Source organism: Musca autumnalis, unplaced genomic scaffold (assembly GCF_047663935.1).
Source record: "Musca autumnalis isolate F117 unplaced genomic scaffold, ASM4766393v1 scaffold_3, whole genome shotgun sequence".
NCBI lineage: Eukaryota > Metazoa > Arthropoda > Insecta > Diptera > Muscidae > Musca > Musca autumnalis.
In genome coordinates, this window is record NW_027411866.1 from 146,523,828 (window position 1) to 146,539,241 (window position 15,414).

General features: G+C 35.8%; 1 protein-coding gene across 4 annotated transcripts in view; it reads right to left on the bottom strand.

Annotated features, from left to right (window-relative positions):
* The window catches only part of LOC141397879 (uncharacterized), a 283,294-nt gene that overhangs the window by 153,576 nt on the left and 114,304 nt on the right, over positions 1-15,414 (bottom strand). The window lies entirely within an intron of this gene.

Consider the following 15,414-nt stretch of genomic DNA (forward strand, 5'->3'; position numbering starts at 1 on the left):
CAAAAATCAGAATATCAATTTTCGATTTAGAAGTATTTAATTTATTGAGGCAAAGATGGAAAAATTTTTTGTCACTTTGTTCCATGTGATTTACAATATTTCACATTTGTGTCATAAGTGCGGATATCGAACAAATCGACAAAAATTCTTTTTTTTTAAAAAATCTCTATAACTTTTATATTCCAATACATATTCCTCTAAATTGTTGCAAATATGTTCTATACACTATTATTAATATTTCAAGTCAAAAATATAAATATTTGCTTTAGCCACCTCCACACAGTTGTGATGCAAAACATTAAAATGCGATTATCTCAAAACAGGCAAATGGCGTATGAAGCACTTAAGCATGACACCGACGAACTCTTGATGGGAGTTACCGATTTGGTCCATACTTTGCACATCGTTAAATTTCTACCAAACTTAGATGAGGTTCCAATATGAATTCAATCGGTCTACGCCTTCGGGTACCTCCCACACAAAAATTCGGAAAAGTTCAGTTTAGGACCTGCTCTCGAATCATTTTGATTTTTGTTGTAACATCTTGTACTCACGGCCCCCATATGGCGGTACAAGTTTCATCAGGGGCAAAACCATACTTTTTGATAAAATAGCCTGAAAGGTTCAAAAACCCCTATGACACCGTGTGTAGTGGTTGGAGCGCAAGATAACTCTCGAACGGATCTGCCTATTCGATCCAAAATTTGTCCTTGATAATATTTTGTCCAAACTTAGTTTAAGTTCTAAGATAAGCCATATCGGTTCACTCCTTCAGGTACCTCCCCCACAAAATTTCAAAAATATTCACGAAAAATTGTGCGCACGGTAACTCTTGAAAGGAAGGACCGATTTTGTCCATACTTTACGTATGCTAATATATTTACCAGGTATAGATCAGGTTTGAATATGGACTATATTTGACCATTCCTTCAGGTACCTCCCACACAAAATTTCGGATAAATTCACTTTAAACCTGCTCTTGACTAACTTTGATTTCTGTTGAAGCAACTTGCAATCGCTGTCTCATTACAACGGTAAACCTTTTGTCAGTGGCAAGTCCATACTTCTCGGGAAAACAGCCCGAAAGTTGTAAACAACCCCTATGCTACCATATGTAGAGCTGAACTGATAAACCGATTTGGTCCAAAAGGCCTTCGTCATATTTTGTGCAAACTTATTTTAACTTCTAAAATGGCCCATATCGGTGCTCTCTTTAGGATACCTCCCTCACAAAAGTTCAACATTTGTGTCCAAGTGCAGTTTAGGGTCTGTTCGGAGATCCTTTTTATCTTTACAGCCATGTATGTTTTCCGTGTACAAATCCATGCTTCCTGGCATACTGATCCAAAAGGTGTACGATAACCCACTGAAATGACTAGTGTTCGCGATATCTATCGAAAAGATATGAGTCTCAAAATAAGATCCATTTCCGTAATGCACTATGTCGATCCAAAACTTTTGAACTTTAATCCTAATCCACATTTTTGTCGGCAAGTTCAAATGTCCAAAAAGTGCCACAAAATTCTGAAAAGGCCTTAAATACATTCGATCTGTCCGTAGATAAAAGTTTCAATTCACATAGGCTGAGGGTATATCTCACATGTACACGTTAAAGGAAGATCAGTGGAGACTGGTTTGTACGACTCTCTTCGTCTATGGGATGTGGCCCATGATTATTTATAGATGTACAAATTGTAAGCTTCATGACGCAAACTTAGGGGACGTACGGTATTATTAGGATCTTCAAAAGTTAGGGATTTAAAACATCAGGTATGCAAATGGTGTTATAATCCCGATTTTCGTTAATTTGAAGGTTGTGGCCACAGCAACCCACCGAAATGTCTGTAATCTGGTATTTAGTCTTTGTTGGAGGGAAAAACCTTTCTGACTGAAATTCGTGGTCCACGTTTCGATATAGCCCACATAGAACGGTACCTCCCGATTTTCGTAATTCTGACGGTTGTGACGTTAGTATCCCACAGAAAGACTGAAATTTGTTATTTAGTCTTTCCTGTGGTTATAGAATATTCCAGAAGAGAATTATCAGTATATGTTCGCGGGTTCCTATATCCCTCATCGAAGCGTACCTCTTTATTTTCGGTATTTTGAAGGTTTTACCGAAATATCGGAAATGTGGTATTTATTCTACTTTGAGTCTTCCGCCATAAATTTGTAGGTATAGATCGACGTCTTGGTATAGCCGCCATGGAAAAGCACCTCCAGAATTTCGGTATTTTGAAGGTTATCCACATTGTTTTACCGAACATGCTGAAATTCGGTATTTAGCCTTTAGGAAACTAATTGTTCCATTTTACTTCAATACAACTCGTGGTGGAGGGTATAACAAGATCGGCCTGGCCGAATTTAACGCCGTTCTTACTTGTTACCCTGTAAGAGAGTGGCAAATTAGCGTATCTACCAGCCACTGACGCTCAAAAATTGCCTACTTCTGAATGTTTCCGACTAAACACTTTGCCGTAGTCAAACTCATATGCAGTGCAGCCGAAATCATATCCGTAGTAATTTCCGAATATGTTTTTGGGTTACCATCCAAGTTTTTTTTAATTGTCGAAGTGGACTCGCTGATAGTATGGTGCATAAATCAGGTAACATCTGGCAAGAGGAAAACAGCAAATTTCAAAGGTATACATTACCTCTCCTTTGCATATAAGATAGTATCCAGTAGACCATACCAATACTGCTTTCAAACTGGTAAATTAACAATCGTTTCTCCAGAGACAAATCATGAGAGAAAAAATACCATAATATCCTTATGGCAAGTATAAACTACTATAATTCTGCTTTCGACAGCCCTATATGGCCAAACGTGTTTCAAGCCATGTGATGTGATTGTTTTGTATGTAAAAGACATTTCACTGTGACAAAGAGTGGAATTCGGAGACTAAAATTTTGAGGTAAACACCGTTAAGTTTAAGGTGGAGAAAAAAATAAATTTTTAATTTTTATACCCTCAGCCTTTAGGCTAAAGAGGGTATTTACACTTTAATACGACCAAAAATGTGCCTCATCGAAATAATAGTTTCAGCAATGTCCGTTCGTCCGTCGGTCTGTCTGGCTGGCTGGTGCGCACGATTACTCTCGAACGGAAAACCGATTTGGTCCAAAATTTGGCTTTCGTAATATGTTGTCCAAACTTAGTTTAAGTTCGAAGATGGGTTATATCGGTCCACTCCTTCCGGTACTTCCCCCACAAAAGTTCGAAAATGTTCGGAAAATTTGTGCTCACGATAACTCTTGAAGGGAGTAACCAATTTGGTCCATACTTTGCACATCCTGAAATGTGTACCAGACTTAGATAAGGTTTCAATATGGACTCAATCGGTCCACTCCTTCGGGTACCTCCCACACAAAATTTCGGAAAAGTTCAGTTTAGGGCCATCTCTCGAATCGCTTTGATTTTTATTTTAGCAACTTGTATTCACTGCTCCCCATAAGACGGTACAAGTTTTATTAGGGGCAAGTCCATACTTCCTGAGAAAATAGCATGAAAGTTAAAAAAACCCCTATGACACCGAGTGTAGTGGTTGGAGCGCAAGATAACTCTAGAACGGATCTGCCGATTCGGTCCAACATTTGGCCTTAGTAATATTTTGTCCAAACATAGTTTAAGTTCGAAGATAAGCCATATCGGTCCGCTCCTTCAGGTACCTCCCCCACAAAAGTTCAAAACTCTTGAAGGGAGTGCCCGAATTGGTCCATACTTTACATATCCTAATATATCTACCAGATATACTAGATCAGGTTCAAATATGGACTATATTTGTCCACTCCACCCGGTACCTCCCACACAAAATTTCGGATAAGTTTACTTTATGACCTGATATCGAATCACTTTGATTTTTGTTGAAGCAACTTGCATTCGCTGCCTCAATTACGATGGTAAATTTTTTTTTCAGGGGCAAGTCCATACTTCTTGAGCAAACAGCCCAAAGGTGTAAAAACCCCATAGGCACCATATGTAATGGCTGGAGATCCACTTCCATAATGGTCAATGTCGATCCATTCCTTTCCATTCCCCTAAATACATACATTTTTTAGGAAATAATTTTTTCAATATACACAGGCTGAGGGTATATCTCTGTCGGCAAAGCCGACTGATACTTTTTTACTTGTTAATATATTCTTTTACAATAAAGGTTCAGTAAATTTTGTTGTTGAAAAATATCAAATACTTTGGTGTCAAATGTTAGTCTACACCATTTTTATTAAAGCGGTGGACTCTAGCTCAGAAAGGAATCATTTGTGGGCTTATTATGAACCTAATAATTTTGTTTTTAAAAGAGGGAATTTATTAAATATCCATTAAAAGTCAAAATTAAAATTTAATTTTTTATTATATCCTCAGCCGTTATGCTAACGAAGAGGGTATTATATACACTTTCATGCGAGCAAAATGTGCCTCATCAAAATAATGGTTTTAGACCCCAAGTATGTTTGGGTAAAATACGTTTCAGACAATTTGGAATTGATTTAGCCATGTCCGTCCATCTATCTCTCTGCCTGGCCTTCGTAATATTTTGTCTAAACTTAGTATACGTTCGTAGATGGGCCATATTGGTCCACTCCTTCAGGTACCTCCCCCACAAAAGTTGGAAAATGTTCGGAAAATTGTGCGTGCGATAATTCTTGAAGGGAATAACCGATTTGTTTTATACTTTGCACATTGTGAAATTTCTAACAGACATAGGTGAAGTTCAAATATGAACTCTATCGATTCACTCCTTCGGGTACTTCTCACACAAAATTTCGGAAAAGTTCATTTTAGGACCTGCTTTCGTATCGCTCTGATTATTTTTGCAACAATTTCTATGCACTGTGCCATTAACGAATCTACAAGTTTTTTCAGGGGCAAGTCCATACTTGCTGATAAAATGGCCCGAAAGCTGCAAAAACCACGTACGACCACAATGTGTAGTGGCTGAACGCAAGATACCTCTCGAACGTATCAACCGATTATGTCCAAAATTTGGCTTTCGTAATATTTTGTCCAAACTTAGTATAAGTTCGAAGATGGGCCATATTGGTCCACTCCTTCAGGTACCTCCCCGACAAAGGCTCAAAAATGATCAGAAAAATTGTGAGCATGATAACTCTTGAAGGGAGTATCCAATTTGGTTCATACTTTGCACGTCGTAAAAATTCTACAAAAAATAGATCAAGTTCGAATATGGACTATATATGTCAAATCCTACGGGTACCTCCCACACAAAATTTCGGAAAAGCGCAATTTAAGGCCTGCTCTCGAATCGTTTTGATTTTCGGCAAAGAGTTGTTCTCTTTGCAATTTTTATCGTGATTCAATTTTTTTATGGCCAACCCCGACCATACCTGATAAAATGGCCCGCAAACTGTAAAAACCCCGAATCTTAGATAATGTTCGAAGATTGTTCTTATCGGTCCACCCCTTTAGATGCCTACTCCCCCACAATGCAATTATTATTATTTATTTTAAATTGTTCGATATATCTTAAACGTAGTTAAACTTCGAAAATGTTACATATCGGCCATCTCATTAGGATACCTCCCCCACAAAAAATAAAAATTTTTGTTTTTGGGCAGTTTGGGATCTGTTAGGATCTGTTCGAAGATCGTTTGGAAAATTACATTATACAAGTCCTGGAGGCACTATTTGCGTGGGCAAGTACATTCCTCCTGACGTAGTGGTCCGAATGGTCTAAGTTATCTATCTTTCTATTCGATATTGTCAATATATGAAAGTTTTAATTCGCATAGGCTGAAAGAATATTTCTGTCGGCAAAGCCGACTGATACTTTTTTACTTATTTTTATAAAACGTCACATAGAATTCTATTATTCGTTACAGAGAATTCTTTTTAATTTTTAAATTTTCTTTGACGCTTTGGAAGTTTTTGCAGAACATGTTAACAAAGTTATTTTTGTTATTTACTATTTGTATGTAAGTCGAACTTAATCTCATATTTGTTGTTTTCAAATTTAAAAAACAACGAGTTTAAAGTGGGATGTAGTTAAAATTGATTACTTTTGGGGATGGCAGAGAAGACTAGTTTCGTCCAACACCACTTGGACTCATCAGTTCTCTTAGTTCTTTGTATTGAAACAAAGAACCCTTCCCCAATTTTATGACGATTCGAGATCAAGAATAAGTGTGACTGATGAAGTCGTTTAAATGCGAATTCAACCCAAAACACCTAAAAACTCTCGTATATTTAAACCAAATTAATTATTTTTGTTATCTTAAACCTAATAGGCCTCCAGTTTATTACAGTTTTATGCTTGCACAGTTCATTTATTGTAATGTTTTGGATATTTCGGAGAAAACACCATTTATTTATATTTTCTAAGAAATAAACTAAACACTACCAAATATCAATGTTGAAACTAAACCTTCACCTATAGGTAACAAATTTTCCTCTAGGCTATGTTTGTTATTTAAGTCTTTCGTTTGCCATTGAACCATTAATAAGAGATATCATCACCTATTCAGTACTACAATTTCCACTAACTGAACTGGTAATTTCAACACACTTAAATAAATAACAAATAATAACTATTAAGCGGGTATCTTTTCTCCCTAATCCAAAGAAACAAAAAAAGGAAAGCAAAAATTAATGATGCAGTTAAATGTGGCATTGCCTGACGGCCTTAATTCCATCTCCCTCCAAGTTCAACGCCCACAAAACAAAGAAAACAGGCAGGGAGAGAAGAGAGACACACAACAATAAATGTGAAAATTAAAGAAATGTTTAGCAATTACAGCGTTGGCTGTTTTAATGTTTATTTCCTATTTGGGTTAAGTCGCGGGGGGAAACTGGATAGCTCGTGCTAAAGATTCAAAGATTTTTCTTCACATTTGATGTGCTTGCTAGTAAACAAATAGTAACTGAAAGAAAACCAGAAGTTGCTTATTGTTTTTGAATATTTTAATTGGTATTTTTTAAAATGTAGTTAAACGTGAAGAAATGGAAAACGAGTGATAAACACTCTTATACACAGATTGATTTAGTTGCTTAATGTGAGGCGGTACATTGCAATATTTAGGCCGAAGTAAACGTATAGTTTTGTCTTTAGTAAAACATTTAATGAAAATCGAAACAATCGAATACATATTAAGAATACACGATTAAAATCTTTGAATCCATGTCCATTATTTAAATATTTATATTAATGTCTTTATTTAGTTTAAGATTAACATTGTCGAAACCAGTTTCTTTGGTCGTTTTGTTGAATTCTTGATCTCGATTAAATTACAGATTCGATGTCTTCTCAACTAGACACCAGTAGCACTCTTCGATTTTATAGATATAAAATGTAAATTTATTTTATGGCTTTTGATTCGATGCGACCGATGTCGTCCGTCTTCGCGACGTCGTAGCATACTTTGGTCATTCGGTATTCGGTTTAATTGTTATTTATACTTTCAACGACACCACATAAATTGTTTTTTAATTGACATCGTATTCAAATTAGTTTAAATAGTTACAGCAGCAATCTGTTTCGTAATTCGTAATCTTCGATGGTGTTAAATTGTGGCCGCCGCATCGATGAGATGAGGCTTGCAAAATTAATTGGTGTTAAATTGTAGTCAGTAATCTTGAAATACGTCAGCGAGGTATGTAAATTGTGGCAAAATGTTTTTTAGAAGAAGCAATTAATATAAAGATTTGCATATTATGTCACTTGTTAATGCAGAATATTGACAACTTGTGCCGGAATGTGGACATAATAGATGTGCATATATGGAAGAATTGTTTCATAATTATAACTGGCGGCAATGTTTAAAAGCAAACAAACTGTTCTGGATTAATTAAGACTGTAGAATAACAAGTAAAACGAGTGGAAAAGTATCAGTCAGTTTTGCCAACTCTTGCAAAAAAACCGCATTTGGTTCGGAAGCAATGACTTGCCCATAAAAAATGATATCGTAATCAGAATCACAAGCACTAGTTCTATAAACAATTTTAAAGAGCTCTTAAACTGAGGGAGGTACCCGAAGATGTTGCCCGATATAGACCTTCTTGGAACTTGATGTACGGTTGGAAAAAATTTTACAGTGTGAAGAGAGAAGACGCCAAACTGACCATGTGGCGACTAAACGGCATGAGGAACGTAGGACGGTTAATTGTGAGTGGTACTCTACAATTTGTTTGTAGAAATTCGAAAAACAATCTATAGAAGACGAATCATTGTGCACCATGACAATGTGAGCTTTCATTCATCGATTCAGACCAGCGTCTTTTTGACCGTACACAACATTGAATTGATGGATCATCCGTCGTACAGCCCTGACTTGGCACCCAATGAATTACTTTTATTACAGCCCATTAAAAAAAATGCGTGGTCGACGATTTTAGTCGGCAGAAGATGTTTTTGAAGTATTCAAAAACATGGGAGGATTTCTGAGTGAAATCGGATACTTTTTCAAAATGAGGTTTTTGATTTCCTTTATTTTTTGCTGGTGATGCTGCTCATCAGCAAAACATTTAAGTATATTTTCAGATTTTTTTAATTAACGGTTCCAGAGATATCGCGCCTTCAAAAAATTAAATTCTGTAAAAACTATGCGCAAAGAAATACTCATAATTTCTTTAATATTGGTCCAAATAAAAAAAATTGTATGTTTTGTTGTTTTATCAGCTATTTAATAAAAATAGAAAAAAATTGCACAGTAAGCCTGGATGTAATTTTCGCGATTTAAAATTTTAAATCAATTTTTATCAATGATTTTGCTCTTCGATTTTCTTAATTGTTTGCCCCGCGCTCACTAGTCATTTCAGTGGGTCATCGTATAATTTTTGGTAGCATGGACTTGTCCACGGAAAACATATTTTTCCCTGTAAACTGGACCACAACGAACAGCATCGGTATACATTTCCATCGGACCCTAAACTGTACTTAGACACAAATGTTGAACTTTTGTGGGGGAGAAGACCGATATGGGCCATTTTGGAAGTTAATCTAAATTTGGACAAAATATTAGGAGTTCCAAGGTTTGGACCAAATTGGTTGCCCCGTTCAAGGGATTTCCTGCATCCATCCATTTTAGTGACATTTTTTACATATTGGGGGGTGGGGGGAAGTGCCGGAAGTTTGGTCAATATGACGAAAAAACTTTTATTGTCGTAATTGAGGCAACGATTATAAGTTGCTTCAACAAAAATCAAAGTGATTCGAGAGCAGGTCTTAAAGTGAACTTATCCGAAATTTTGTGTGGGAAATACCCGCATGGGTGGACAAATATAGTCCATATTCGAACCTGATCTATATCTGGTAAATATATTATGATGTGCAAAGTATGGATCAAATCGGTCCTTCCTTTCAAGAGGTATCGTGCGCACAACTTTCCGGACATTTTTGAACTTTTGTGGGGGAGGTACCCGAAGAGGTTGACCGATATGGCTTATCTTCGAACTTAAACTAAGTTTGGACAAACTATTATGAAGGCCAAATTTTGGATCGAATCGGCAGATCCGTTCGATAGTTATCTTGCGCTCCAACCATTACACACGGTGTCATAGGGATTTTTTTTGAAACTTTCAGGCTATTTTCTCAGGAAGTATGGACTTGCCCCTTATGAGGCTTGTACCGCCGCATGGGAGGCCGTGAATACAAGTTGTTACAACAAAAATCAAAACGATTCGAGAGCAGGTCCTAAACTGAACTTTTCCGAAATTTTGTGTGGGAAGGTACCCGAAAGCGTGGACTGATTAAGTCCATATTGGAACCTCATCCAAATTTGGTTGAAATTTCACGATGTGCAAAGTATGGACCAAATTGGTTACTCCCTTCAAGAGTTATCGTGCGTTTGTGGGGGAGATCCTGAAAGGAGTGGACCGATATAACCCATTTTCGAACTTAAACTAAGTTTGGACAAAATATTGCGAAAGCCAAATTTTGGACCAAATCGGTTCATTCGTTCGAGAGTTATCGTGCGCACCAGCCAGCCAGACAGACAGATGGACGGACATTGCTAAATCGACTCCAAATTGTCTCAAACACATTTCGTCCAAACATACTTGGGGTCTAAAACATAGCCGACCAAGAAGAGCGAGCGCTTAAATTGTTTATGTGTGGGTAAAATTACACTGACAGAACAGAACAGGGTGATGATTTTCATATTGAGTATGAAATGAAAAACACAGGAAAAAAGTTGTCACGGCGTGTTAGCGTTCAGAGCCAAACATAGTGGTGGGTGTGTGGGTTCGAATCGTCGGCTTTCCTTTTTCATTTGCATTATAGATCATAAAAAAGCTCGATTATTAAATTAAAAAAAAAAAATAATACTAAAAATTATCTTCGCCTAAAAAGGCAAAATTTTCAAATAGAAAAAACATATTGTTGGCGCGTTCGGTTTGTATGACTAAAATTAAAAAGAATCACAGTCAAAAGTATCCACTTCAGTTTCTTTTATTAAAACTGCGATTGCTAAGAGTTAATTAATGATAGAGATTTCGTTCTTTTTTATATTTTTACATTAGGGTCTTAACTCTAATATAATAAAATAAAATTAACGAAATTCGGGTAAATTTAGATAAAAAAAATAAAAATTGTTAAACAACATCGATTTCTACCTCACAGTGAAAATTATTTTTATTTCTATTATTTTTATTTGTTAAATTATCTTTAAGCTGGCATATTATTTTTTTCTCACATTTCCCGTCATTAAATGATATTTTGTATGCGTATTATAATGACGCCTAAGGTAAGATGGATATACATTTTTTATTGTTGCATTGCAGACGAGGCATTCTGCGTCATTAAAAATATTAATACAAAACAAAAAATCATTTTCAAATTCTTCCCTGCACATATTTGCTGTACAACTGCAAAATCTTTTCAGTGTACCCAAAAAAAAAAAAAAAACAAATAAAGCGGCATCAACCTGCTTGCATGACATTCAGTACAACACTAAAGTAAAAAAATCAAAACATTTGCTCTCTTACTTTGCGTTCGGGTCGCGTGTGTGTGATTTGCCGAAAAACTTCGTAACCATATCAATACCAACGAACGGGTTTGGTCTAAAACCATTATTTCGATGAGGCACATTTTGCCCGTATGAAAGTGTATATGAGGGAAAGTCAAAAAAATGTAACATTGATGAAGCCAAGGTTTGCACTATTATTATACGCGATCTATTCAGGTGTACCACTAAATATGACCATAGTTGGACCAAATTATGTGTTTTTGATCGAAGCTCAAAAATGTGTATAAAAAAGTTACTTTGCGCCGAACCTATGACCGCGTAAATGAATAAAAATAGGTAAAAACACGTTGAAGCAAACGAGTTTTTTACGTTGTTGTTCGATTGCCGGTCAAACCGTTTAAAGTACGGATATCTGCCCAAAGCAAAAGTAGAAGAATACAAAATGAAGATTACATTTCTAATGTATCACTTTTCAAAATTTCCACTGCATCCACCTTTTATGGATACTGACATTTTGAAGCCAGATTTTATGTGTTTTTTGTATTTTTTATTTAACAAAGACGCGCATTCGGCTTTTTCTAAGAAACTTTAATAGTATTAAAGTACTCGCGATTACGCATAATTTGATATGTATATTGACTATGTAGCCCACAATCACAGTAATCGACCGCCAAAGACCAAAATTTAATGCGATATTTTTTCAAAACCCCCTATTTTTTGGGTACAGTATTTTCAATATCCTTTTGATTGTGCTGGGACCCCAAGATATTTTACTTTTTTGACGGTGCGGATCATAAAAATCATAGATCGTGAAAATCCATACACTAGAACGGCGAAAACAGCAACTGCAAAAACCGAAAAATGTGCAAAAAATGTTTTTGAAAATATCGCGGATTTAATCGCGTTTTCTGTGGATCGTTTCCTTGTCAATGAAGAAACTGATACGTCACTCGCGTTTTTGCGAAAACAGCGGTTTAAAAAATTTACATCCACGGTTCTGGATGGATTTTATCGAAATAGGTATAGATCGATGTATTTTTTCATGGATGCCAGCATATCGTGCTGGAGAATACTTACCATTTTTGCTGAAAAATATTCGCATTTTCATTATAAGGTCAGGAATATATAGTAGCCCTCGTATGTAGTGTCGAACTGTGTTACAGAGTACGTCTGGACTCGTTGACAAGAAATGTTGCCGGCGTCAAGCCACCATCAACTTGTCAAAATTTTCGATGACAAATATTGATGATCAAAATCTTCTGATACAAAAGGACAAATACAAATAAAGGTTGAAAAAAGCTGCCTTAGTATTTGTAATAAAGCATTGAAAAATAGGGTTACCAGCCAAGTCGGACTATAGGAAAAGTTTGAAATTAAACAGCTAACATTAACATAAATAATTCGAATATACAATTTTCGGATGGTTTGGGGTATAAATGCTAGTTTCCAAGCTTAGCCTTCGTCCACCCACTAAAATAACTTTCTAATATGCCTGATGATCGGTCTAATCACCCGTGAAGCGTAGCATAAAGGTTGAATGTATTGGGACTTCGGTGGATTCTTAATTTTTATACCCTCCACCATAGGATGGGGGTATATTAAGTTTGTCACTACGTTTGTAACTACTCGAAATAATCATTGTAAACCCCACAAAGTATATATATTCTTGATCAGCGTGCAATTCTACATCGATATAGCCATGTCCGTCCGTCTGTCCGTCTGTGGAAATCACTCTAGCGTCCGAACGGATTGACGTAGGTTGATAAAATTTTGGGAAAATATGTTTTATTTACGTAGGACTTTTGGTATTGAAAGCGGGCTATGTAGGTCCACGCTTTCGTATAGCCCCCATACAAAATGACGCGTGACGCGTCGTCGTTTTAAGGAATTTTTAAGATATTTGGCCCATTTTACCACCGAATTGGTTGTAATTTGGTACTTTGTGTCTTCAGAGGCCAAAAAATAATCCTACCAAAGTTGGGTTATATAGGTCCACGTTTTGGTATAGCCCCCATATAAGGCCCCATATAAAGTACGCGTCATTTTAATATATTTTGAATGTATTAGACCCATTTGACCACAGAATTGGTTGTAATTTGGTATTTTGTGTCTTCAGAGGCCAGAAAACATTCCTACCAAAGTTGGGTTATATAGGTCCACGTTTTGGTATAGCCCCCACATAAGGCCCCTTATAAAGTACGCGTCATTTTAATATATTTTGAATGTATTAGACCCATTTGACCAAAGAATCGGTTGTAACTTTGTATTTTGTGTTTCCAGAGGCTAAGAAACATTTCTACCATAAAATGTTTATATAGGTCCACGTGTTGATATAGCCCTCATAATACAATATCTCCCGATTTTCGATATTTTGAACGTTTTAGTCTCATTATCACACCGAGATGGCTGAAATTTGGTATTTAGTCTTCTTTAGGCGTATAAAACTTTCCCCCAGAAATTTTTAGGTATAGGTCCACACCATCATATCGCCCCCATAGAACGGTACCTTCCGAATTTCGGTATTTTGAAGGTTGTGGCCACATTAATCCACCGAAATGGCTGAAATTTGTGGTGGAGGGTATAAAAAGTTCGGCCCGACCGAACTTAACGCTTTTCATACTTGTTCAATGTACATATCTCCTCTTTAGGTCATATCAGCTCAACTCGAAAGAGAATTAATTCAAAGAAAAGTTTCCTATTTTATTATAAAGAGTGATCCAACTAGGGGTTCCCAACTTTTGCCAAACAATACTAAACAAAAATAACATGACACGACTCATACGTGATCAGTCAAAAAAGGCTATTGAAAAAGTACCCTTTAATCGGATCAGCCGTTACTACATAAATGGTTAGCATCCTTAAATATGTACGAAGTCAAATATTGTCAATTCTGAAATGTTTGTGGGAAATGGTGTATTACAATACAAATCCCTGCCTGAAATTTGTTTACCAGTGTTATATATATCCAAGCAAACAATTGGTAGACTCATGACCTAATAACCCCTTACAAAGATATGCAAATAAACTACCTTCTGTATTACCGAGAGTAAAAAAATATTTCCTTATTTTTGTTTAATTTAAAAGTTAAACGATGTTATTTTAGTCATTGGTAATTAACGATTTTTTGTGCTCATTTATAATTAATTATTTCTTGCGACAAGGCCTCGTTCCAATAATGGGACAATAGATTGATTTCTCAACTATTTAGACTTATTATTAACTATAAACCCATTATTTGTTAATAGGATTTTTAGTTTGAAATTATTAACTTAGTATTAATAAAACATTTCAATTATTTTTTTTAGATTACTTATTTGCTACCTGTTTTGCAATGGAATCGTATATCTAAATAACAAAACAACTCTTTTCAATATTAATTTTGTTCACCGCTGGTGGTCTCTTGTAAATTCTTAGATCAAATTGATCGATTAATTTTGAACATTTATATGTTTCTCAATTGACATTTTTCTCTAACCGAGAGACAATTATCAAGATTTGCATTGAATTGTTTTGTGTGTTGTGCCTGTGATAATTTGTATTCGTCTGGTGATAAACGAATATAAGTATAATTTCGAATTAGACCACCACACTCTTGTTTTTGCTATCAATTTTTATCCGGTTTGGACGTCATGGAAAAAAATAAAAGTAAATTGGAGTAGCCAAACTATAAATTTATCAATAAAATGACAATTGCTTTACAGCAGAAACACATCAACACAAAAGTGACTTGTTCATTTGGAGGCAATTTGTAAATATTTTGGATTGGTTGGGACTTAATACGGATTTCTTGGTTTGCTCCAAAATCGTTTGGTGTAGTTAATTTAGTCCACGACTATGGTTACACACGTCAAATTTTAAATATGTTGTTTATTCCTAATCCGATAGCCGGCATAACATTTTACCAAATGCGGGTGTCACAGTAAGCCATCAAGAGCATTGGCAATTGATTAACTCCCCATATGGGCAAATAGAGTGTGTGGTGGGGTGTGTGCACCACACACTTGTCCGATATATTCAGCGCCAGCAGCAGCACCTTAATTGTAATTAGTATTTCGATGTTAGGCTCTGGGGTATAATGGAATTGCGATTATGGTAGCTACAACTAATTAAATCAACAACAACCATTGAGGTATTCAACATATTTCATGGTGTTGATTGCAACAATTTTTAAGCGCCAAGTCTGCATATTATTTCCTTTTTGGAATAGTGTGGGAAAATGTTTGAAAATGTAAAGAAAAAATTCCAAACTAAGTTAGTTTTAAAAAATATGTATTTTAGATATTTAAACGAATAAAACAGAGAACGTAAGAAATCACAATAGGAGTCATTATAGCATAGCTGCAAAAAGTTGTAATGTAATGCTTAAAGAATATTCTTCAGAATCACTTCTGCTGATTTTCCATAGCAGACCTTGCCCTTCGTTTCCTACAAAAGTACATTCTTAATGTTGATTTAATAATCTTCTGTCCATTTGTTATCGTTAGGAAACCT